The 23912-nt window shown below is 38.6% G+C and overlaps 1 long non-coding RNA gene across 1 annotated transcript in view; it reads right to left on the bottom strand.

Moving 5' to 3' along the window:
• The window catches only part of LOC131481436 (uncharacterized), a 366383-nt gene that overhangs the window by 61880 nt on the left and 280591 nt on the right, over positions 1-23912 (bottom strand). The gene's annotated exons all lie outside the window — the stretch shown is intronic.

Below are 23912 nucleotides of genomic sequence, written 5' to 3' on the forward strand. Positions count from 1 at the left end.
TTGATCAAAGATTAAAGCAAAATAAAGCAAAACAGTATCTGCTGTGCCAGAGAACTTTTTTGGAGATACTATTCACTATCTTGTAATACTGCTCTTTTCAGTATATCTTTTTATTGATAGAAATATACATGCTGAAGGTAAAATAAGATAAAAATACACCATGACTTATTTAAAAGAATTATGTATTTAGTTTCAGTGCACAGCATGAGAGTACTTCAAAAAATTTGTGAAGAATGAAACTGAAAAATGAGTTGTTTAAAACAGAAGTTTTTTGGAATTCTGGCATATGAAGGGCTCATTATAAGGTTCACAAATAGTGTATATTATGAATAATCTATATGTGAATTTAAGTGCTTTTGTATTGAGAGAAATATATATGTATATATAAAATGAGTATCTTTCATGATATAAGGATGAAACCCCAAAAATACATTTATCAGAGGCGAATATATTTGTGTGGAAAAAAAGAAAATATATGGTTAACATCGCTCTTAAATCTTCTAAGCATCATGCAAAAACCTTTGTAAACCTTTAAAACTATTTTCACAGCAAACTTTTTTTTCCCTAGAGAACGAACTGCAAAAGTTCAGTTATATGTTTTGTTGCTTGCATATATTTAATTGCTTTTCTTTATAGGAGTTCAGTGTTAGAAAATTTTACAGGTGAGCTAACCAACAGTAATTAATAAGAGTATCTTAATACATTGGCTCTAATGAAATGTCTTCAAAGTTGAAGGCATGGGCTGAGATTTTGGCACAGGAAATGAGAGAGTTTCTAGTATCATAACGTTTCTGGCTTAAAAATAAAACATTGGCATATATTCATGGTAATTCTTACGAATGTTTTGAGGAATCACAAATGACGGTGTTTTAAATATCTGTTCATTAGTTTATCTAATTTATTGTGAAATGCCTTGTCACAGCAGAAAATAGTGAAGATTTTCTTTCATATTTAGCCACTAATTAATTAACTAGACTTGCTCACTGTTACTTTTATAGTAATAGTGTACACATTGGATAAGCTAATCATCCAATAGTCCAAACAACGACACCATTTAAAGTGGGTAAGTCCAGCTTATCACAAAGTATACTGACCTCTTAATAGGAACATAATGAGTGAAGTTAGCATCTGTACCTCCGAAATAAAAACTTAACATCAACATGCCTATTAACGAAATGAGAAAAAAAACTAATTAAAGCAAATTAGCCTAATGTGCACATGCTGGATAAGACAGATTACTTCTAAAAATCCGAGAAGATAATGGTACCCATATGGGATATGTTTTTGGCATTTTTCATATAAATTGGACAGTTTTAGAGGATAAATATGGTATGAAAGTCCTTACAGGCAATTATGTCTTTACAATGCTGGTGGCTGACATCATAAAAGTATAATTTTAATTGCTATTAATTGCATTAAGTCTACTCTTATTGAATACTTAATGCCATCTCTGACAGTAGTACTAATTTATATACTTTAATGAAGCTTCATGGTAGAAGTTTGGAATTATAGAGCTACTTAAACTATGTCTTAAATAGTACATTTTATCTGTCAAGGAATTCTAGATACAAAGGCATTTCAATGGATATTTTTTCTTTAGAAAGAGGTTTGCTTTTCACCCATTTTTTTGTTATGCTACCTGTCTTTTTGTGGAATAATGTTTGAAAGATGCTTCTAGTAATGCTGATTACACAATTATAACAGTTGCAGCATCCCCAATGCATTCCAAATCAAAAATATGCTTGATATAGAATATCAACTGGGAAAATTTAGCTGCTGTAAATCTAGGCACCTGTTCTTATGCAGAAGAAATTCGTTATTTAAAGCAGAAAGGCCCTGAGATAAACAATAAATATCACAAGAGGCAGAAAAGATGTTCAGTAAAACAATGTGGTAAATAGCTCTAGTAACGCTGAACGATCAGTTGGCATTCGTCGTCATTCTTCTAGTCCCACTAGCTACCAGAGGTCTCTGTTGTTAGTGATTTACATTATTAAATTATGAGAAATTCATTCATCTCAATCAGTGCTAGTTTCAATATTTGTGAATTAGTAATCCGCCTGCTTGCACTAATAGGAGAATGCGTCCATTATTGCCATTTTAATTTGTTTTCACGTTCGTTTATGAAAAACATGCTATTTGAAATGGTAAAGACATCATACGTGAAATAAATTGAGTGCAAGAGAAATCTTTGCCCTCAGATACAGAGCCTTTTGGTAAATTCTAGCCTGTTATTTCTGCTCAGAAAGGCATGCTTAATAAAGTGAACAAGCACAAATGTCAGGTAAAATATGCCATGTTCTTTTATATGCCCTATCGATTTTTCCTATAATTAAAGTGATGAACACACACTGTTTGGTAATAATGAAACTAGGCCTCCATTTGAGAAAATTTTTTTTAAAGGTTTAGCAGAGTCGGTTTCAGTCTGTTGCCTTTTGGTAAAACATCTTTGCTCAAATTTCCCTAAGGACATCTGAGTAAAATGAGGATTGTGAGGGGTAAGTCTAAGGATCTGAGGGGTCTACAACTTCAATTTCCCATGGCTCAACTTCCACTGCCTGTGAAAATAGGGGTTGGGTTAAACTTTCTGGAAATACACTCTTCTCTCCCCGACTCCCATCATGACCAGCAAGAGTTCTAACTCCTTCCAACCTGGGTTGCCCCTTGTCATCCTCGGCCTAACTTTGAAGGCTATTTGAGACCTCAATCTCTTTATTCACTTCTTCATGCTGAGAATGTCAACCAATTAGTGCTAGCTTTAGCAAAAGCTTTTCATGAGCCTGACAGTGGTCCACAAGGAATTAGACTGAGACCACCAACCCATTTCATATGGGCCAATGAGTAGCCATTGGACAGTGACAACTTTTGATCACAACCTGCGTTTGGGTTTAAACCAATTACTTAACAGCGACAGGTTCCATGCCACCCGATTAAGTCTGTGTGTCATTCAGGGACCCAGATTAATTAAAACAACAACCAGGCGGAAACCTTTTACATAACTTATTTCTACCGCTTTGCCCACCATGATCACTGAAATGGAAGAGGCAAGCCAGTGTGAAGCCACATTGAAGCTGAGAGTAGAGGCTGCTTAGACCAAGGCTGGCTTCTATCCACTGGTAGTAGAAGAAAATATCAGTCTCAACTGAAAGACAGGGTAGAAACTCAGCCTCCACCGCTTTATTAATTAAACACTGAAATTTAGAGGAGAGCTCCTTTCTTCTTACACCAACAAACATTCTGTTGAATAGTTCATTGATTATGTAAGGGCTTTTGCTTTGAAATTACTTTCTGTTTATGTTAGGTTCCGCATTTTGTTTTAGAAAATACAGAAAAAAACCTTCCCTGCACCCCAAACAATATAATTCCATCAGAAGTAACAAAGCGTTGTTAGTAGTCAGCTTAATATTCTTGCAGCTTATTTTATTCTTAAATGGCATTGCCATGAGGAATCGTCCACTCCACAGTGTTCTGTAATCTTCCAGGTCCCTTAGTTAATATTTTATGAAACTGTGTCCTATTAGTGTTATTCAATGACATACAGATATTTTGTTGTTTCTCCCCGCCCCTTTCAAATTACCTGCGAGGCTTTCTAAGGTATGGAGTACTGTGGTTCAATATCAGTGTTTATTTATTATAATCAGGGTTGTCCTTTTCAGGTTCCTTTAGTAGTAAGCGTCAGGGAGCAGGCTGCTGGTGGGCTTCTGTTAGCTGCAGAAGCTATTGATAAAACCTCCTTGCCTGCTGCTTCTTACCAAACCACATTAACCCCGAGGGAAAAGCTAGCGAGGTGGAATTTTGTACACAATTCTCTCCTGTGGCTTGAGAGCTGCTTCACATCACTCCTGTGGATTTCAGTACCTGGACATTAGGGCAAAACTTTTTCATGGTTCAAAGTCATAAGGTTGTAGACTTTGTAAACGGTTAGAATTTGCTATTTCTCTAGTAGAAATGATCGAGGGTACTAGATTGCTTTTCAAGGAATTAAAAAAAAAAACCATGAATGCAACAACCCCAAGCATTGCGGGTTCAATGATGAGTGTGAAATGTACGCATGATCATTCGACTCTTTGCTTGCTTCAGAAGAACACTCATGTTTTGTGTTTCATTTGTCTGATGGTTGTATTTCCAGAAATACTAAAATTTCTTCAGTAAGTACTACACGTGAACAGGCTGAATGGAGGTTAAATGGCATAATTTAAAGTGATATTTGATAGAACTTAAATGGCATACTTTAAAACGATCTTTAACAGAATATGGGTAATGCACTTTTATGTATGAAATATGTACAAGCTTTACAGAATCCTTTTTTTGTAGTTGTTTAGCACAATACATTGCATACTAAATGAGATATTTGAATATGGAATAAGCAGAAGTTAGTCTTGGTTAGACCCTGAAGGTACTGATAATTTAGTAGCAAATCATTTTTTTGGTGAAGATTTATTTAATTTTTATTTGAAAGTCATATACAGAAAGGAGAAGAGACAGAAAGATCTTTCACCCACTGATTCACTCCCCAAATAGCTGCAATGGCTGGAACTGAGCCAAAGCCAGGAGCCAGGAGCCTCCTCCAGGTCTTCCCATGCAGCTGCAGGGTCCCAAGGCTTTGGGTCATCCTCGACTGCTTTCCCATGCCGCAAGAAGGGAGCTGAATGGGAAGCCAGGCTGCTGAAATTAGAATTGGCACCCATATGGGATCTTGGCATGTTCAAGGCGAGGACTTTAGCCACTAGTCTACTGTGTTGGGCTCCAAGTAATTTTTTCTACATGTGTAAGAAAGCAGACAAACTTACACATAAAATTCAGCCTGGGTTTAGTTTGTGTATCAATCTATTTGAAATTGATAATATCATGTTTATTGGAAAAATATTATGTATGGATCACCTTATATCTACTTAAGGCCATACTACTCCTCACTTATTCTTGTCACGTCTCTGCTAGTTTTTCAGATGCAAACATCACAAAAACACACCTGGTGAGATAGATCTATTCATTCAGAACATTCTGGCACATTAAACCAGTAGTTGCATACAATTAAATTGGTAATTGCTAATGATTAAAAAGCTAACGTAAGCTGACTGAAGATGATGCTGTCCTCCCCTCCCATCCAAATAAGTGCGTGCAAAGCCAGTGGGGCCTTCCTTTAATGTTTTAGCAACAACAATTCCGTAACATTTAAGAATAATTAAAAAGAAAGAAACCTGATTAAAGTACGATGTAAGTAAACCAAGATGTTGGAACGTCTACCTGTTCGAGACTGTCACAGATATGCTTAAGAAAACCTTTAAAGTCTGTCTCTTTTAGCACCTTTATACCCAAGTATTTTTATCCAATCCACACTTGCCAGGAGGGATTTCCTCTCTCTGGCATTCACACTGTTTATCCCTAGCTGGAAAGCTCCGACTCTCCTTCTCACCTTCTGACATAGCATCTACCAAAGCACCGTTCCCATGAGCCTCCATGCTGGCTGATACCCTCTTTGGGCCTCATAACACAGGGTCTATCTCAGGGGCTTTCCAGATAGCTAATTTTTGGGAAATTGGATGTGTTTATACAGTGCCCTACCCATACTGGTGTGGTCTGATTCACTCTGACCTTCTTGAGGTTGCCTGATCAAGTAAGCATAGCATGCTGGCTCCCAATAAGTTTTCATTAAATGAATCAGCAAATGCATGACACTTGGGAATTCCAAGTTCAAGGTTTAGTTCCAAAATATTAAGAATCTTAGAAAAAAAAGGCAAGATATTCGCTGGCATTGTTGCGCAGAGCTAAGACAATGCTCTGCAATGGCCAGCATTCCAAATGCTCAAGCATGGATTTGAATCCTGGCTACTTCATTTCTGATTGAGTTTCCTGCCAATATACCTAGGACAGCAGTGGAGGATGGCCCAACTACAGGGATCCCTGCCTTCCACATAGGAGGCCAGCATGGAGTTTTAGGCTCTTGGCTTTCTTCTGTCCAGGTTCTGGCAGGCAGGGCCATTTGGGGAGTTGAGCACTGGATAGAAGATTGATCTCTCTCTGTCTCTCCCACCCTCACACTCAGCCTTCCTTTTTTTTTTTTTTTTTTAAGAGGTTAAGTCTAAGATGTCTTAACTAATGAGGAAGGATGCCAGGAGACAGAAAACAGCCTCAAATTAGAGGACTCTGGATACCCCTATGCCTAGAATTCTGGTATGATTTATCTCTTGTTCTTCATTACTAATAAGCTTATCGTTAGTTGCTCAAGAGAGAACAAGATACTAAAGGAGACATACATGGAATGTAAGAGCAGAATCATTTTGGATACCTATTAAACAACTGTACCCATGATAATAAGGAGAATTCGTGTGGTGCTGCCAAATTCCTAATTATGTCTGTATTTCAGCCCCTTAATTTAAAAACTGTAAGTTATTATCATCTCATTTTCAAAGCAACTCATGAAATATTAGTGAATGTTCTCATGTACAATACTCAGAACAGCACCTAGTGTATAGTCTGCATTCAACTGATATATAGTATTATTATCTTATCATTACCATCACCATCATTATTATTTTCCATGAGATGAAGGCCATCACGACAACTGCATAGTTCCTGGATTTGGTGTCCACCGACTGGTTTTGAAGATTGCACTAGTCCAGAGCATCTAAAGTGGACAGGGCTGTTACTGAATTAAAGCCCCAAATGACTGAATAACTACAACCTAGTAGTGGCTTTGAAAAATTGATGGGTAAAGGATTGCTAAGAGAGAATGATGATTAAGAATGGAAGGATTTAAAATAACTATGTTATGTAGCAAGAACTAGGCTATGATAATGACGGCACAGCAGGAAATATGATACAGGCAAAATAAAAGAGAGTGGGAGGAATTAGAGAACATTAGGAAGTTCAAAAGTAAAGAGATACGATAGTGAAGCAAGGAGCTAGATGAAATGAGACAGGGAAGCTGTGGAGACACCCAGGGCAGGGGGACAAGAAGCAAGGGAGAGATCTTATTTCTTTTTGGAAATTAGGCTGAGAGTTTTAATTTCTTTTGACTCTCATTTTAAAAAATCCATTTCAGCATCTAACCCCTTATCCCATTTAATTTCTGTTTTACCCATGTTCCCCTTTCTCCTTGCCTGTTTCCTCCAGCTCAGCATTCTTCATTCACAAAATCATCTGTCCTTTGTGTGTGTTTGTCAATCCCTTGCCCTATATGAGCATCATGTATTCATCTGCCTTTGCCACATTTCATTGAACATCATGGCTTATCCAGAGAAAAAAGAGATCTGCATTTATTTTTCTATCTGATACATAAAAATATATAAGCATATATAGACATATAAAATATGTATGAAGATATATATAAATGCATAAAAAGATAAATAAATACATGTAAAGATATCTGTCTGAAGATCAGCATCTGTATCTCTTGCTCAGGCATCGTTAAGCCAAAGGGAAACCAGACACACGTATTTCACCTATGACATTTTCCTTTGGCTGTTGTCTGACAGAAATTTAGAGAAATAACTAAGCCAAAAGGTGATTTTGCTGGAGTTCTGCATTTTAAATGGCAAGCTGAAGGACAGCACGGTATGCATATTTAGAGAATGTGTTTCTAGTTATTCAGGGTTTAGTTGTTAACTGGTGGCCAAATGGATCAAGGGAATAATGGCCAAGGCTGTGTTAAATAATTGTCAACTAGAGAAACTGGGGAGCACACAATTCCTTTGAATTTGTATCAAACTGAGAAAAAGATTGTTTAGCGCTACAGTCAGGTGTCGTGTTGGATGAAGAGGGGGAATAGCCTTTTATCCCTCTCTCAGGGGCTCCAGCGCTTTTTCTTCTTACCGGATTCCCTTACACGGTGGCAAAGGAAGCTTTGTTCACATTTCCTGATTGCCAGGGGTTTAAGATGATGGAAAGAACAGGACATATGGAGTCAGACAGCCTCGATTCAAATCCTGACTTTGTCACTTACCAACTCTATGATCCTGGTAAGAGAACAGAAAGCGAAATGTCAAGAAGGATAGATTGATATCAAGGGCAAAGTAGGAAAAAATAGAAGGGAGGCATGTCCAAGTTAGAATTTGACAAGTTTTGTTTTGGGATGGTCTGGTTATGAAATTCTGTAGGAGCTTAAAGGACAAAAAAATACTACACTTGAAAATATGGATTTAGGGGTCATGGACACTGTAGAAAATTTGGAACTGTCATTCATGTTATAGAGAAGTTCTTTACATTGTTTACTTTTTTCTTTGTAAATACTATGAAAATAAACACCTTCCTCTGTGTACATCTATATAATTGTTTAAGTACTACATAGAACTTTCTATATTGACTGCTAATCCGATCGGTATCTGATTCCTAAATAAGAATAATAAGGAAAAAGAGAATGAAAACCAGTATGTGAGCTTCCACGCACAAATTAGAAGAGTGATTACAGTGTGATACAAAGTATAATGGAGAAGACATCTCTGGAGGTAAACAGAAAATGAGCACCCCACACTGCTTTGAATAATGCTGAACAAAGTACATTTAGAAACCACGGAAGAGGGATTATGGAGACTGATAGCAAGGAGAAAAAGCTGCTAGCTTTAGAGATGAGCATGTTATTATACTGACAAGAGAAATTTTAAAAAGGTTGGGATCCAGAACTACTGAGCTCCTGAAAATGTTAGCAATTAGTCTGACAGACTATTTTTGAGTTTGCAGCCTATCAATTAATCAGTGCATTGATACCTTGGCTATTGGAAATTGTCAAGTATTTGGACAAAGGCGCAATTATTGGTTTAGTACAATATGTGAAAAAATGCATAGAATAGAATTAGAATATTCGCAAGAGACAAAACATACAGAAGAAACAGGCTACAGATGAAGAAAAATAATAAGAAAAGCATGGTGTGGTATCAAGGTCAGAAAGAAAAGTTGGCCTCTGAAAGCAGTGGCAATATTTGTTCAAGGGAAAAGAAGGAAAGAGATGAAATGAGTATGTGCAAAGAATAGATGAAGAAAAGTGAAAGAAATCTGTTGGCTTCGCTTTGTCAGTAAAATAGGAAATGGAAGGGAGGCTGGTAGAGACTGGCTGAGTAGAGTAATCACAAAGAAACCATTCTCACAAATGCTTTAGGAAGACAGTCAATCAAAATGAAACCAATGGTCATTCAGTGAATGAGTTCTAACAGAATAATGTGAATTTGTAGCCTATCAGCGTTTGTCAAGTATTTGGACAAAGGCACAACTATTGGCTTAGTTCTGTATGTGAAAAAAAAAAAAAGCAAAAATGAGGGAAGAAAAGGATGTGAGTGCTTGCAGGTAGGTGACTACAAGGAAAAGGACATCTTAGCCAGAAGAGTCATGGGAATATACTGGGTTATGGGTTGCATTTGCTTTAAAAACAGCCTTTAGACCATGCTCAAAAATTCAAAGTAAATGATACAGTATATTCACATTATAAACAGATTATGTCACCAAAAACAACAACAACAACAACAAAAAATCAAACTAAGGGTGATTTCTTTGCATAATTTACTTACTAAAAATTCAGTTTCTAAGTGATCTCCCGGGACATGCCTATTTTTCTGCTTCTGCATTTAGTGAAGCAAGGTAAAGCGCAAAGGTTTAGGACTCAGCAGATCATCATTCTCTTTGCTGGCTTTGTGGATGTGGTTTTTTTTTTTTTTTCTGAGCCTCTCATTCACAAAACCAGGAGAATAATCTCTGCCTATTTCAGAAATGAGGATTATTTTACCTAGCAGTGATTAATGACCTGATATCAGTAAAGCAGTCTCAGCTTCCTGCAGATAAAATGTGCGCATCCCGAGATTCCTCTGTTAGTTCATTGTTTCTTTCCTCCACAGGAATCTTAGTGACTTGTTACAAAAGCTTGTGATGTTTCCAAAGGGCATGTGCAGTTCCAGCAGTATGGAATGTTAAATGCATTTGATTTTTGAAATGAAAATTACCATGTAAAATTATGCAATTATATACATTCTGTTTTTCTATCATGCATTTCAGCAATCTTACTGCCTTCCTCAAAGAAATGAACTGCAGCTCAGGTGACGAACGGGCACCCGTAGACTGAATGACCATTTTCCTGTTCTTTTTTTCTTAAAGATTGCACCTGATGTCTTGCTATTAACAGCAGTCATGATTGGTCAATATAACAATGGTATGCTAATTACTCTTTTCCTGTATAATGCTATTTCCCTGTTCTCATATAAGAAAGACTTCCCTCTGATCTCTCTAGTGAATTGTTTTTACTTTCATATAGCAATGTACACATTCACAGAATTTATTCCTTTTTTTCAAAGGTACACACATGCATGGGCACATGTGCTTGCACGGGCACGCGTGCACACATACACACACACACACACAGACACACACACCCCACTGGTGCTTTTCAGACAGAAAGTAAACCATAAAAAGTCTATGAGATATTGGTATTGCCTTTAACATTTATGCTTAAGTGCATTAATGTCAGTGTAATACCAAATATTGTTACTCCATAATTTACTAGAGGTTACTTTGCTTTAGAACATGCTACTCTGCTCCTTTTGGCTTTAGGTTAATGGGAAGATAATACATGGTTTATAATCCTTTGCGAAAGGTTTCTTTTTTTAAACACAATAAAATGAAACACATATATGCACATAATGCGAATAAGTAATACTAAAGGGATAATTCAAAGCAGGCTAGAACAATCCGTGAGAATTCTAGAGAAGAAATTTTCCCCCTTTCACCCCTTTCTGCAAATGTTTAAAAAAATTCTAAAGTACATTTAATAGCATTTCTGCGCTTATTTATTTTACAGGACTGTTACAGGCATACATTTTCTCTAAATTGCTTTGGATTTCACGGTTAAAGGAACATGCCGATACGATCTATGCTTCAATAATTTTGGTGCATACATTTATTTACTTGTCTTCATATTACATACAACATGCTAGCAAGGGAACAAGTCAAAGGGAGAGATGTGGTGGCCCAAGGGCTGTCAGGAATGGACTGGTGCTGCCTAACAGTTCTGAGATCAGAGGAAAATGCAAAGAACCGAACAGGATTAAAGAGACTCCAGGAAGCTTTAAGAGACTCACAGGGGAAAAAAAAAAACAACGACAGAGAGAAGTGGGGTGAGAAGAATGAGAGCTACAACTGGAAGCATTCTGCCATCCCCCAAATGCAGAATCGCACTTAAAGTATGCGTAAGAATCTCTGCTCAGCTGGAGGGGGTGAACAGAATGAACACACCTCTCAAGAGCAATGGTCGAGGAGGCATCCTATTGTACATGAAAAGACATTTCTGTACACAGGGCCCAAGATTTCATTGCACTAAAACTTGATCCCTCTGTGAGTCACAATTCTAGCTTTTTCAACTTTTACAAAGGACAGACACAATTTTATCTGAAAAATATCAGAACTGTGCACAAAGAGTGGTAATGTATAATATAGTTGTTGACTAACAGAAAATCATGAACAGAATCAAACTCTCCAACACTATTCTGCTTATATTGGTGACTACGTCCAATAAGCATTTTAAAAAAAAGGTAAAGTGAACTTTGGCTTAATTGGGAACTTTAATAAGGAACTGTGACATTTAGCAGACATAAGTTTCAACGTGAATGAATACAAAATTAATAAAAATGATCATACATTTCTGTTACCAAGAGAGAAGACGTGGACTGTCAGTGTAACTATGTGAGACGTACAAGCAGTTATGCATTGAGCTTGGGTTTCAATCATCCTGGGAAAGGGTATCACTATCGTGGCATTTACAAGCTATTTCGAAAGCTTAGCTGTAACTCTGGGATTCTCTTGTTCCATTGCCAGCATCCCTTCCCTTAGGTTGTCCGATCTGTTCGTATGACAGTTCCCTCCCTGCTTATAAATGCTGCCTACGAGGCTAGGCATGCAGCTCGCAGAGGACTCTTATTTTAAAATTAACACCTATTCAGATGTTTCTGATGACATTTAAACAGTCCTGAACATGTGCACTAATACACTCCACCCGAGAATAACTTGGCATTGATTCATGTGTGAATGTCTTCCTATTCTTCCATTCTTTATTAAAAAGCATCCTGTTAAAACACGCCAGCATGATGAGAGGTAAAATACAAATATTTGTACAAATATACAGAATGACCTCTTCCAGAGTGGAAATAAAGACGACCTCAAATCCACCAGTTTCTTTTCTATCACTTCAGCCTTATAAACCCCAAACCAAAAGGTAACAAAGGTAAAATTAAAATCAAGTAGTTTGCTTTAGCAAATCAAAGGGTATACGTTAATTTCTTGCAATCTCTCCTCTTTTTAGTGCTATAAAAACAGATCACCAAAGGGAAATGTGGCAGTAGGTGCATATTTTTTAAATGAAAGAAATTGTTCCCCAGAACTTTTCAATAAGAGAAAGCATGTGACCTCCTTTCTGTGAGGCCCACAGTACAGTAAACAATTGAATCCATATTCAGCCAGATGCTTCCAGTGTGTAAATTACTCCCTGGGTAAATGTTAGGCACTTTTGGAGCCGCATTAACTCTTTCAGGCTTCGAGTATGCAATTTAGTAAATTACTGCTGCCTGTACTTAATGGTGCTCCAGGGACCGAAAAAGATTAATGTAGCTCCAGAAGAGCCTAAGTTACTCTCAGGGAGAGCATCTGACTGCACGGAAGTAGCTTGTGTCTAATCATTCTTTGTAAAAGGGGGTATTCTTTCAAATTCCTTAAAATAAAGTTACCTTCGTTTTCAATACTGCACATCCCTCTCCCCGAAGTGTTAACATGCCAAGAATCTGAATGATCTTTTCTCTCCTATTAGAGGAAAGGCTTATCTTGGACAAAGTTTTCACTGACCCTTTCTGCTGTAAGACATCAAGGTAGCTATTAGTTCCATTTCAACATGGTCTTTTTGTCATTTTGGCTCAGCTGATTTCATTCTGCTTAATCGCTTTTCTGAAATTCCCTCCTCTGAAATCATCCCTTACTGCTTTTCCTATTACTTCTCTGATAGCCATGGTCTTTCTTTCATATTGTTTTCTCTTCTACTCCCACTGATATTTATTATGGACCCCAGCTTGGCTCCCTCCTGGTCTCTACACCTACAGGGCTTTAGTGTTCTTTCCTCGGCTCAAGGTCTTCTGTGGGTGTGAGCTGCCCTTCTAGGCAGCCGTCATCCCCTTCCTCCTTCACACCCCCTCGGATTTGATTCTAGGCATGGGCTATCTTAAATCGAGTGTTTCATCACCCATTCAGCACTTAATGGAAGCATATAGAGCTCATGGAGTGGATCAACTCATCACATCACAGAAGCCTAGACTAGTGCCTGCCCCTTCCCTTTCTCCAAAGTGCAACCCTAAAATCTGCCTTGACTTTTCCTATGTCTTTTTATTTGGTGTCATTTTGAGCCATCTTCACTCCTTTTCTGTTCTCTTCAAGGTATTTTGTTTATATTTATTTATGTGTTTGTTCATTGACTTGAGAGGCGTGGAGGAAGAAAGATAATGTCCATCTCTGGTTTCACTGCCCACGTACCCACCACGCTGTGGCTGGGAAGGGCTGAAGCTGGGATTCAGCTTGACTGCTTTCTCACGCTGGAAGGGACCTCATTTCGCCTTTGTTTTCCCAAAGTTCCTTGGAACTCCATACTCTTCAACTGCTTATCTGACTTACCGACCATGATTTAATCATTCTCCTAGATCTTTTTGGTAAAAATTGCTTCTCTACAACTTTTTTGATATTTAAAAATGTATTTATTTGAAAGGCAGTGTTAGAGAAATAGGACATACACACACACAGACAGACACAGGCACACAAAGGTGTCCAACTTCTGTTTGAGGTTAAGGTGAATTCAAAAAGCTGCTTTGCCCTATTTTTCAGGTCCCGTCTGGACCACAGACAATACCTGTGAGGTACTTGAGGCCCTGCTATTCTCAGGGAACCTCATCAGTGTTTACCAGAGAAGTCATCATTTGGCTTGGCTCAGAAGTAAAAGGGAGGGAGAGAAAGAACGAGTGAGCAGATTACCTCAGATGCAATTTAGGGCTTGCCTTGTCTAGCTGTTGAGTTTGATATGGTCATTTGACCTCTTGGAGCCTCTGCTTTCATGAAAAATAGGGCTTAGTCAAAGGACTTGACAGTGCTTTGCAAACTTCGTCATGTTCAGGGACTGTGCTAGTGCTGGGCATTGTGTCTTGGCCACAAGCTTGACCAGTGCCGGTCCCCACTGAATGCAAGCAACTCGGGTCCATCCTGAATCCTCACCTGATCAAGTGTTCTTCCTGCCTCACGGCCTCTGTGCCACAAGAGAGCTGGGGCCACTCCTTTTAGATTCCCACTTTAGATATACTGTACTGTTTTCTCTCTAGGAAGTGTTTTATTTCAGCCATAATTTTTTTCTACTTTAGAAAGCCAATAAGAATTAATCAATCAATAATTGCATTGATGGGGGAAAAACTAATAAAAGCAGAACCATAACAGGACTTGAACTTAATAACTTTGAAATATAAAGGGGAGGCTTTATCCATGGGAATTTGTGGATATTATTTGGCCACCAGGAGGCTTCCATATTTCTTCATTACTGCAATACAAACATAAGAAATACGGAGAAAAAAACTCTATATAAGTGCTATAAATTTTGAGCAGAATTCCCTAGCCCATAACATGGTAGTCATCCAAGGAATTTTTTTTAAACAAAATCAGAGCTTAACTTAGTACATATTTTGCTTTTTCAACAAAATAGTGTGATAGTTCAGTTCAAAAAATATATATTCTGACTGCTTTTGCTTTTACAGATAATTATCTTTGTTTTGAATTAATAGTCATCCACCAATTTCAAAGTCTTCCAACTTTCAAGCATGAAGTTGTGTAACCCCTCACTCACTCCCTCACTTGCTCATTGTGTCACTTTTCACAGATCTTCTGGCATGATTTTAAGCAGAAAAAGAGAGCATGTGTTATGTCTTTCTCCTCTATTTCCAGTGTTCAATTTTATACTTCTCTGTGTTTTAGAAAATGCTGTGCCAATTTGCTGCTTTAATTTCCTCCCCAAACCTTCCTGTGTAGCTTTTGCCTTCATTATCTTTTTTTCTACAGTTATTCACTTTATTTTATTGAGACAGAGGACAACGGGGCAATGTGAAAAACAGACAAAAACTCTTATCTGCTGGCTTACTCTCCCTGGCTGGGCCAGGCAGAACTCATCAGTGGCTAAAGTCTTTGCCTTGCATGCAGCAGCATGCCATTTGGCCTCCAGTTCAAATGCCAGCTGCTCTACTTCCCATCCAGCTCCCTGCTTGTGGTCGGGGAAAGCAGTCAAGGATGGCCCAAAGCCTTGTGACCCTGCACCCATGTGGGAGACCTGGAAGAAGCTCCTGGCTTAGGGTTAGTTTAGTCCCAGCTGTTATGGCCACTTAGGGAATCAACCAACAAAAATGAAGACCACCCTGTCTTCATCGGTTCTTTCTGTATATATGCTTTTCCTATAAAAATAAATAAATCACTTTTTAAAAGAACTCAGATCAGGTGTCTTACAAGAGTGACAGGGACCCAACAATTTGAACTATCATTTGCTGCCTCCATGGTTTGCACTACCAGAAAGTTAGGAGCTAGGACTGCAATCCAGGCACACTGAGCATGAGTATGGGCATCCTTAGTGCCTGCCTCTTATTTTTCCTTTGTAAAAAGAACAATCAGCAAATTCTTTTCCTTTTTGATGGAAATTATCCAAACTCACCTACCCTTACACACTCTGGTTCTGCAAGTAATAAATTAAAAACCTGGTCAAATCACTGGACTTCTCTAAACATCATTTCCCTCCAAGTGGAAAGCAAGCAAGGAGATGATGTCACAGGCCTCTGTGAGTCCAAAACATATGGCTATTACTGGCTTAACTTTCTGTTTCAGATACTTTATTCCATCCATTTCCTCTTTCCCTTCCTCCAGCCTTTATCTTTAACATTCGGGGTTGCAGATCTTTTAAAACTTCTTTGCTCTCTTTGCTCATTGCAACTTCACTGGGAGTGACTTGGCCTCTTCATAATCAGCCTTAAAGGTCTCTCCTCCATATCCACTCTCCTTGACTTTCCCATTGTCTTCTATACTGATTGTTCCTGGTATCAACCCCTCTTCAGCCAGGGGCATGTGAACAAGTACCTGTCTTGATTCTCTGATTAATTTTTCTCAGCGCAGACTTTGAATGATAATACATGGCCACCTCCACACCAAGAGGAAGGATGCATAAGGACAGTGTCAATTGCAGGCAAGATCAGAGAGAAATTGAGTCCTTTTGCTTTGGGATTCCCCCTGAAAAAGCCTACAGTAGTTGCTCTATTTTCCTGGAAAATGGTCCCCCCCAAAGGTCTTCCCTCGACTCAGGGCCAGGCGCCTTGGCTCTCTAAAAATTCTTTTATTGTTTCCACATTGACGTGACAACTTACCCTCTCAAAACTTCATTTCTTATTTAGTAAAACATCTTTAATGCAGCCCTTCAGAACTGTCTCTCCATTTTTCCAAATGATCAATTCCCCTAATTAGATTAATTAATCTATGCTAATACTAAGGAAAGAGTCACTTTCACTGTGCTGTGATAGAAATTGTGTGGGTTTCACACTGCTATTTAGGAGCAATATGGCTCTTATGTTAGTTAATATATACAAATTTACTTAATCAACAAGCAATAAAACAGGGTTGATGATGTGTGATATGCTGTTTAAGATAACATTAAAATGGCTTTTTTTTGGTTAGTTTTATCTGCTCATGATAGCAATCCTACAAAACAGGTACTATTACATTTAACAGTTGAGGAAATTGAGGAGCACAGAAGCAAAGTGCACACATGTCACTTAATGACAGGGAGGGATGTGTGGTGTGTGGTTCATCGATACACTGCTTCATGGTGAATGACTATACTTTGCAGGAGATGCATACAGCTCAATGCCTGTTCTATACTCAGATACTAACACAGGGCAAACGCTAACTCATTTTATGTTTCTTTTTTAAAAAGTCCCTTTGATCATTTTCAGGCACCTAGTTTTTTTGTTTGTTTTGTTTTTTGTTGTTTTTTGTTTTTGTTTTTAATTCTCCTCTGTTTTAGCTTGGAACTTTCAAGAGCCTGGCCCTTTGCTCAGTCTTATTTTTTTTTTTTTTAAATCTCTTCTAGGACCATAACTCTAAATATATCCATCTACACACTGACAACTCCAAAATTCATGTCTTTAGCCTAGACCTGTCTCCTGAACTTTGATTAATATCTGTATAGAGGTAATTGCCTACCTGACATTCCAACCTGATTCCCAATAAACATCTCAAACTGGCCATATCTAAACCTGCTCTACTCACAACCTTCCTTATCTCAGTTAATAGCAATTCTACCTGCTGTGGTTTAAATGTGTCCCTCCAACTTTTACACATAGCTTAATTTCCCATGAGATGGTGTCGGCAGGTGGCATCTAATGAGAGGTGCTTTTAGGTCATGAGGGTTCCATCCTCATGAATGGATTAAAGCTGTTCTCTTGGGAGTGAGTTTTCTTAGGACAAACTTTGTTATGAAAGTGAGCTTTTCTGCACCTGTTGGCTTGCCCTTCTGCCTTCCCATCATGAGAAATCAAAGTCCTTGTCAGACACTATCCCCATAGCTTGAGCTTCTGAGTTTACAGAACTGGACACCGAATTATTTTTTTCTTTTATAAATCTCCCAATCTCTAATGTTTGGCTACAGAATTAGACTAAAAACACTCTTCTTCTTTTTGTTGAAAAAAATCTTCCATTTTCCTCTGTTAAATATGGTAGAATCGTCCTCCAGGATGTTGAAGTTCTAACTGGACACCTGTGAAAGCCTCTTGTTGGACTTGGTCTTGGGAAATGATCAAGTTAAAACAAAGTCATTTGGTTGAGTACCATTCTCAAGTGAGTGGTGTACTTTAAAAAGGGGAAGATTTAGTTATATACAGAGATGCACAATGGGAGTATAAAGTGAAAACAGGAGAAAACTATACTGCCTAAAAATCATGAATGCTTAGAACTATTAGAAAGTAGGTGAGGGGCCCACAGGTGCAAGATTCTGCCAAAGTCCTATTTCCAGATGTATATTCCTCAGTCCTGGGAGACCATAACTTGCTGCAGGCGACCTTGCTGGTTCTACCTTCCATCTATGTGCAGGATGTTGTCAAATTCATGGGAAATTAGGCTTAAGATGTGTGCTTTCCTACTGAACGTAAAACTGAAATCCACAATTAGTTTTTTCATCATGTGAATAGTCTGTGAAACTTTGAAGACTACCTCTTCCTACAACAGGACTCCTCACCTCTCCTTTGCTATTCCTGTGCAAGGTACACTGAGCTCCATCATTCCTCACCTGAATCACTGGGGTAGCATCCTAACTGGGCCACCTGTTTTCACTTCAGTTTCCTTATAATGTATCTTTAACATTATAACTAGAGCAATATCCTTTATAATATGCTTATTGATCTTTATTTTCATCTACCTCACAGGAAGAACAGTTGTGAGAGAAGAAAGAAGGGAAAAGGCAAAAAAGGTTTGGGGGGCAGTGAAACAGAGAGACACAAACTTTCTGTTCATTGGTTCACTCCCCTAAATGCATGCAAAAGCTGTAACTGAGCTAGACCTAACAAAGGGCTCATTACTCTTTCCACGTCTCCTCCACGGCTTGTAGCTGGATGAGAAATGGAACAGCTCCAACTAACACCGTGGTGTGGGATGCCTGTGTTCCAAGTAGCAGCTTAACCTGCTATCCTGCAGCACCCATCTGAATGCTATGCTCTCAGAACAGCAGATCTTGCCACTTCTAGTAATAAATCCAAGCCACTCCAAGTCTTCACAGTAGTCACAGACTATAGGGGGCATGACGCTCAAACTCCGACTTTTCTTTCCTCATCATGACTTTCTCATTCATTCTATCATCATCACATTGATTTAGTCTTGCTCCTGAACAGGCCCACTCTTGCTTTAGGACGTCCAAGAGAACCTGGCAGGGTGATGTTTACACCAAGGCTATGCCCTGTCGTACAGTCACGGCTTTTTGATTAGGGGCTCCCTATTGGTCAGTTCTCAAAAGCACAGTATCATCTGAGTATTCTGTTCATCAGTGCACCTCACTTCCCTCTGCCCTTTCCCAGGTCTCAAAACGAGTAACCCTGTAACTCCAGTCATCTGCCCATATGCTTAGAAGTCTATATGTATATTATAGAAGGGAGGAAGGATCTAAAAATAAATACCATTCATCCAGTGAGGTCAGTGCGTTTTGCTGATGTAATACCATTGCAGTGGATATGAAAACATTTATCAGCCCTCACTATCCTTCTTAGAGTGTGTTGATAGCTTCTGATACCAATTTTGACCATAAAGCATTACTCTATTTGGACTATTAAAAGACTGAATCAGACCTGAATACTTCCTTTCGGTCCAGGAAACTTTTTAGAAACATTTATTTATTTTTATTAGAAAGTTGAAGAGACAGAAAAATATTCTTTCTGCTGGTTTGCTACCCAACTGGCCACATTGGTCAGAACTGAGCTGATCCAAAGCCAGGAGTTTCTTCTGGGTCTCCCATGTGGGTACAGGGTCCCAAGGCCTTTGGGCCATCCTTGACTGCTTTCTAAAGCCACAGGCAGAGGGCTGAGAGGGAAATGGAGCAGCTAGGACATGAACCGGTACCTATATGGGACCCTGGTGCATGCAAGGTGAGGACTTTAACCACTAGGCTATTGCGCCAGGTCCAGTTTTGTTTATTTTGTTAATCAACTTTTATTTATTTTGTAGGCAGGTGCTCAGGAAACATGTATAACAACATGTAGTAAGTCCAGATCTGCAAAGTCAGAGTGAGAACATCATATTTTTTTGTGTTCTGCACAACGGTTTCAGTTTGAGTCCAACATGTTTAAGGTTTGATTGTCAGTCAAGATTGTGGTAAGCCTCAGGCCTCCCAACTCACTGGTGTGCTGCAGGGACACTTGCAACCACTGGGCTCACACTGCGTGGTCTCCATGGTTCTCTGTTCATGGTGTCATGCAGACTGAGAAAGCCTAAGAAGGCTGGAGTTCATTGCCAAGAGTTTAGCCTCAAGGATAAGTCATTTAGCCATCCTGTCTAGGATATTTCTGCGGAGGCCAAACTGCATATTGAAACATGAGTATTTTAATGGTGGCATTTCAATAAATTATCTTCCTCCTAATGATGCAATAATGAGTCTGCATTATGTACTGAGAGGGATATTAAACTATTTTTCCTCTGCTAAAGCAGTTTCTCATGCCTTTTATCTATACGTCCTCTGTAGCACAGGAGGAAAAAAAATGATGCTAGTTCATTAAGGAATCTTTCTGAATGGAACCATAAGTCATACATCAATATGGCAGGAGAGAGGTTGCTGGTATTGCCGTGATCAAATTAATCCAATTAGATCAGACTTCCACACTCTCTCAGCAGCTCTGTCAACTCCCATTCCTGCACATTCTGTTCTATTAAGGATAAAAAAGGCAGGGTCATGTTCAGTCAGCACACAAGCTCTCTTGCGCTGGCAAAGAATTGATTTGGCTACACCGGGATTTGTGAGGAAGATAATATTTTTTATCCTCTTCCCTTCCTATTTATTTTTTAAATGGGTGTACTATATGCCAGGTGCAATGCTATTTATCAGGGGTAAAAGTGAGAACCCAGAGCAGACTAATCCCTGCCTGCAGGGAGCGTGCTCTCCTCTTTCCTAATCCATGACTGATCTAAAAATGTTACCTGCTGTGTGGGATAAGAAACATTCATTTTGCAATCAGATATATCCTGTAATTATCACTCACACATTAGCAATAGAGAACTACTGCATAAGAATCTTAAAAACTGGGCCCGGCGGCGTGGCCTAGCGGCTAAAGTCCTCGCCTTGAAAGCCCCGGGATCCCATATGGGCGCCGGTTCTAATCCCGGCAGCTCCACTTCCCATCCAGCTCCCTGCTTGTGGCCTGGGAAAGCAGTCGAGGAGGGCCCAATGCATTGGGACACTGCACCCGCGTGGGAGACCCGGAAGAGGTTCCAGGTTCCCGGCATCGGATCGGTGCACATCGGCCCGTTGCGGCTCACTTGGGGAGTGAAACATCAGATGGAAGATCTTCCTCTCTGTCTCTCCTCCTCTCTGTATATCTGGCTGTAATAAAATGAATAAATCTTTAAAAAAAAAAAAAAAGAATCTTAAAAACTCTAACAGTTGTTGCAGGAGCTGGGCTTAGAGTTTATGACTAAAATATTGCTCCTTTTTATTTATTTAAAATGCTCCAAATAAATGGTATGGAGTAAAGCCAGGTTTATTCTTCTGGTGAAAGCCAGTCTGGCAAGCCAAACCTGGAGCCACCAGCAGCAGACAAGGTCGAGCAATGCTGAGACGAAATCCAAGCAGGAAGGAGATGAAGGAGAGCCCACAGGGTTGCTGTAACCCTGATTAAGTGGGCCCCTGAAATAACTTTTAAATGTAGACTTTAAAAGATATATCACACGATCACATAAAGGAGGTGGTTATGAATCGTGGATGGTGGGAAATTCTCAAGGAGAGTTCTAAAAACTGCTTGATGTTAAGCAGATGCATTATCTTTCAGATGGAACCCCAGGAAGTGAAAGTTTTAAGATGACAGAAGACAAAAGAGTATATATTTTTTCCTTCTGTCTGGGTAGTTGGCATAAAGTCTCTACTAGAAAACTCTAAGGTCGGCAATTGAGCAAATAATTTACAAAGTGTCATTAGTCAGCTTTGTAGCTATTTAACAACAGCTACCTCACACACCGTGGAAATAAACAGCAAGTTCTCATTAAGTATGGCTTTCATAAATATTAAAAATTTCACATACAACAGTTATATATTTACATGTTTATACCTACTATTTAAACAACTATTGGCATTTTGTTTTAAAAATCAACAAATGTCATATTTTATGCCTAGGAAAACACTATTCCGCTTTTTTTGATAAACACTTGAGATGAAGGTGTTGTGTGAAAGCTATCAATTACAGTTCAGGGATTTGTTTTCCAAAATTGTTCCAAATGGAATAGTTGGAGAGCTGTCTTTGCATGTGACTTCATAATTAAAATCAGTCATAAAGAAACTCAATCCTATTTACCTCTCTAGATCTTGTTTACTTGAAGCTTACTAATAAATAAAGAACACAGCTTAATTTATCTTTAATTTAAATCAGGTAACAAATTAACAAATTAACTACTGAGTCTCTTAATTGTTTCTTGTCAGGTGAAATCCACACTTGCAAAATGTTTACCCACCTGAGTGAGATTTCTGCAAAGTGAGAAACAGACCTTCCTCTTTAAAATAATTACCTAAAGAACAGCATCTTGTTGAGTATGTACTAATCTAGTATGTATTCTAACACTATAGATCTCAATATCCTGGAGGTAAAATATGGTGCAAGTGATTTATATAATATTACTTAATTTTGGATATTTAGACATCCTGAACTTTTTGCATTCTAACACATTTTGCTGTGTGAAGAGGTGGTGTTTCTATAGCCTTTATAGTAGTTATTATAATGCTTATTTTGTGTATCATACATGAAAATATCATGCTATGCATGTAACAGTGACAAACATGTTGGGAAAGACTTATGAAACATACACTCTGTGTTTATAGGGCAAAGAACAAAATTTAAATTTATATAAGGGTTAGACACTCAGACAACACATTAAATGATTGATGTTACATGACAGAAAAGGGATTAAAAGAACTTTCCAATTAGCTACCTGCACAACCTTCAAAAGAATCAGAATATTTTTCAGCAGCACTAGAAACATCAGCGACTTCAGTAATTTCAAATGATTGAGGGTTAAGTATCCAAGTGGTTATCAGTAAACATCAATTTTAGCCATCATTCATATTGTATTTTGCAGAGGAATGCTTTCTTACTTGGATTTTTTGAATCATGCAATTTTTCCTCTGTTTGGAAGTTTAAAAATAAGCTAATTCCATATTTTTAAAGGAATATATATAATACATACATGCACTTCAAAAGTTTCTAAGAAAATGGAATTATAAGACTAATTTATTTTAGTGTAAAAAAAATCTGAAATCTATGCCTATAAATGATCTTCAATAGTTCATTGTGGTGTAGGGGTTTGGCCTATTTGGGAAGCTGCTTGGCACATAAGAACGCGTAAGTTTGAGTCTTAGCTCCCCTCCCAATTGCAGCATCTGCTAATGTACAACATAGCAGGGAACAGGTGAGGATTCAAGCAGGTGAGTCACTGACACCCAGATAGGAGAGTTGGCCTGTGTTCCCTGTTCCCTGTAACCGCAAACCAGGGGCCACTGTGGAATTTGGAAAGTAAAGTAGCATATAGGTGACTGCTCTCTCTGCCCCATCCTCTCCTCCACCTTCTTACTCCCTCCCTCTATCCATATATCTGCTTTTTATGAGGAGTTGAGGATGGCTCAGGCCCTTTAGGACCCTGTGCCTGCACAGCCGACCCAGAAGAGGCTCCTAGCTCCTGGCTTCAGATTGTCTCAGTTCTGGCCATCGTGGCCACTTATGAAGTCAACCAGTGGATGGAAGATCTTTCTCCCTGTGTCTCCCTCTCTCTGTATGTCTGCCTTTCCAATAAAAATAAAATCTTAAAAAAAATAAAAGTTTATGGAAAATGTTTTATGAAAAAGCTTGCCTAGATTTCAACTTTTGGCATCAAAATGAACTTATCTTTTAAAAACTGTTTATTCAAAGTTCACTTATTGACTTTTATTTATACGGAAAGAGAGAGAGAGATGCTGATTTACTCTCCAAATGATGTTCACATAACTTGGGCTAGCAACTAGCACCCAGGAACTTCATTTAGGTCTCCTACATGGGTCCCAATACCAGGGCCATCATCTGTTGTCTCCCAGCGTATGCATTAGCTGGAAGCTGCACGAGAAGTGTAGCTAAGACTTGAAACCAAGTGCACTGAGAGGTAAAGCAGGCATCTCA

This window comes from Ochotona princeps, chromosome 11 (assembly GCF_030435755.1).
Source record: "Ochotona princeps isolate mOchPri1 chromosome 11, mOchPri1.hap1, whole genome shotgun sequence".
NCBI classification, from domain to species: Eukaryota; Metazoa; Chordata; class Mammalia; order Lagomorpha; family Ochotonidae; genus Ochotona; species Ochotona princeps.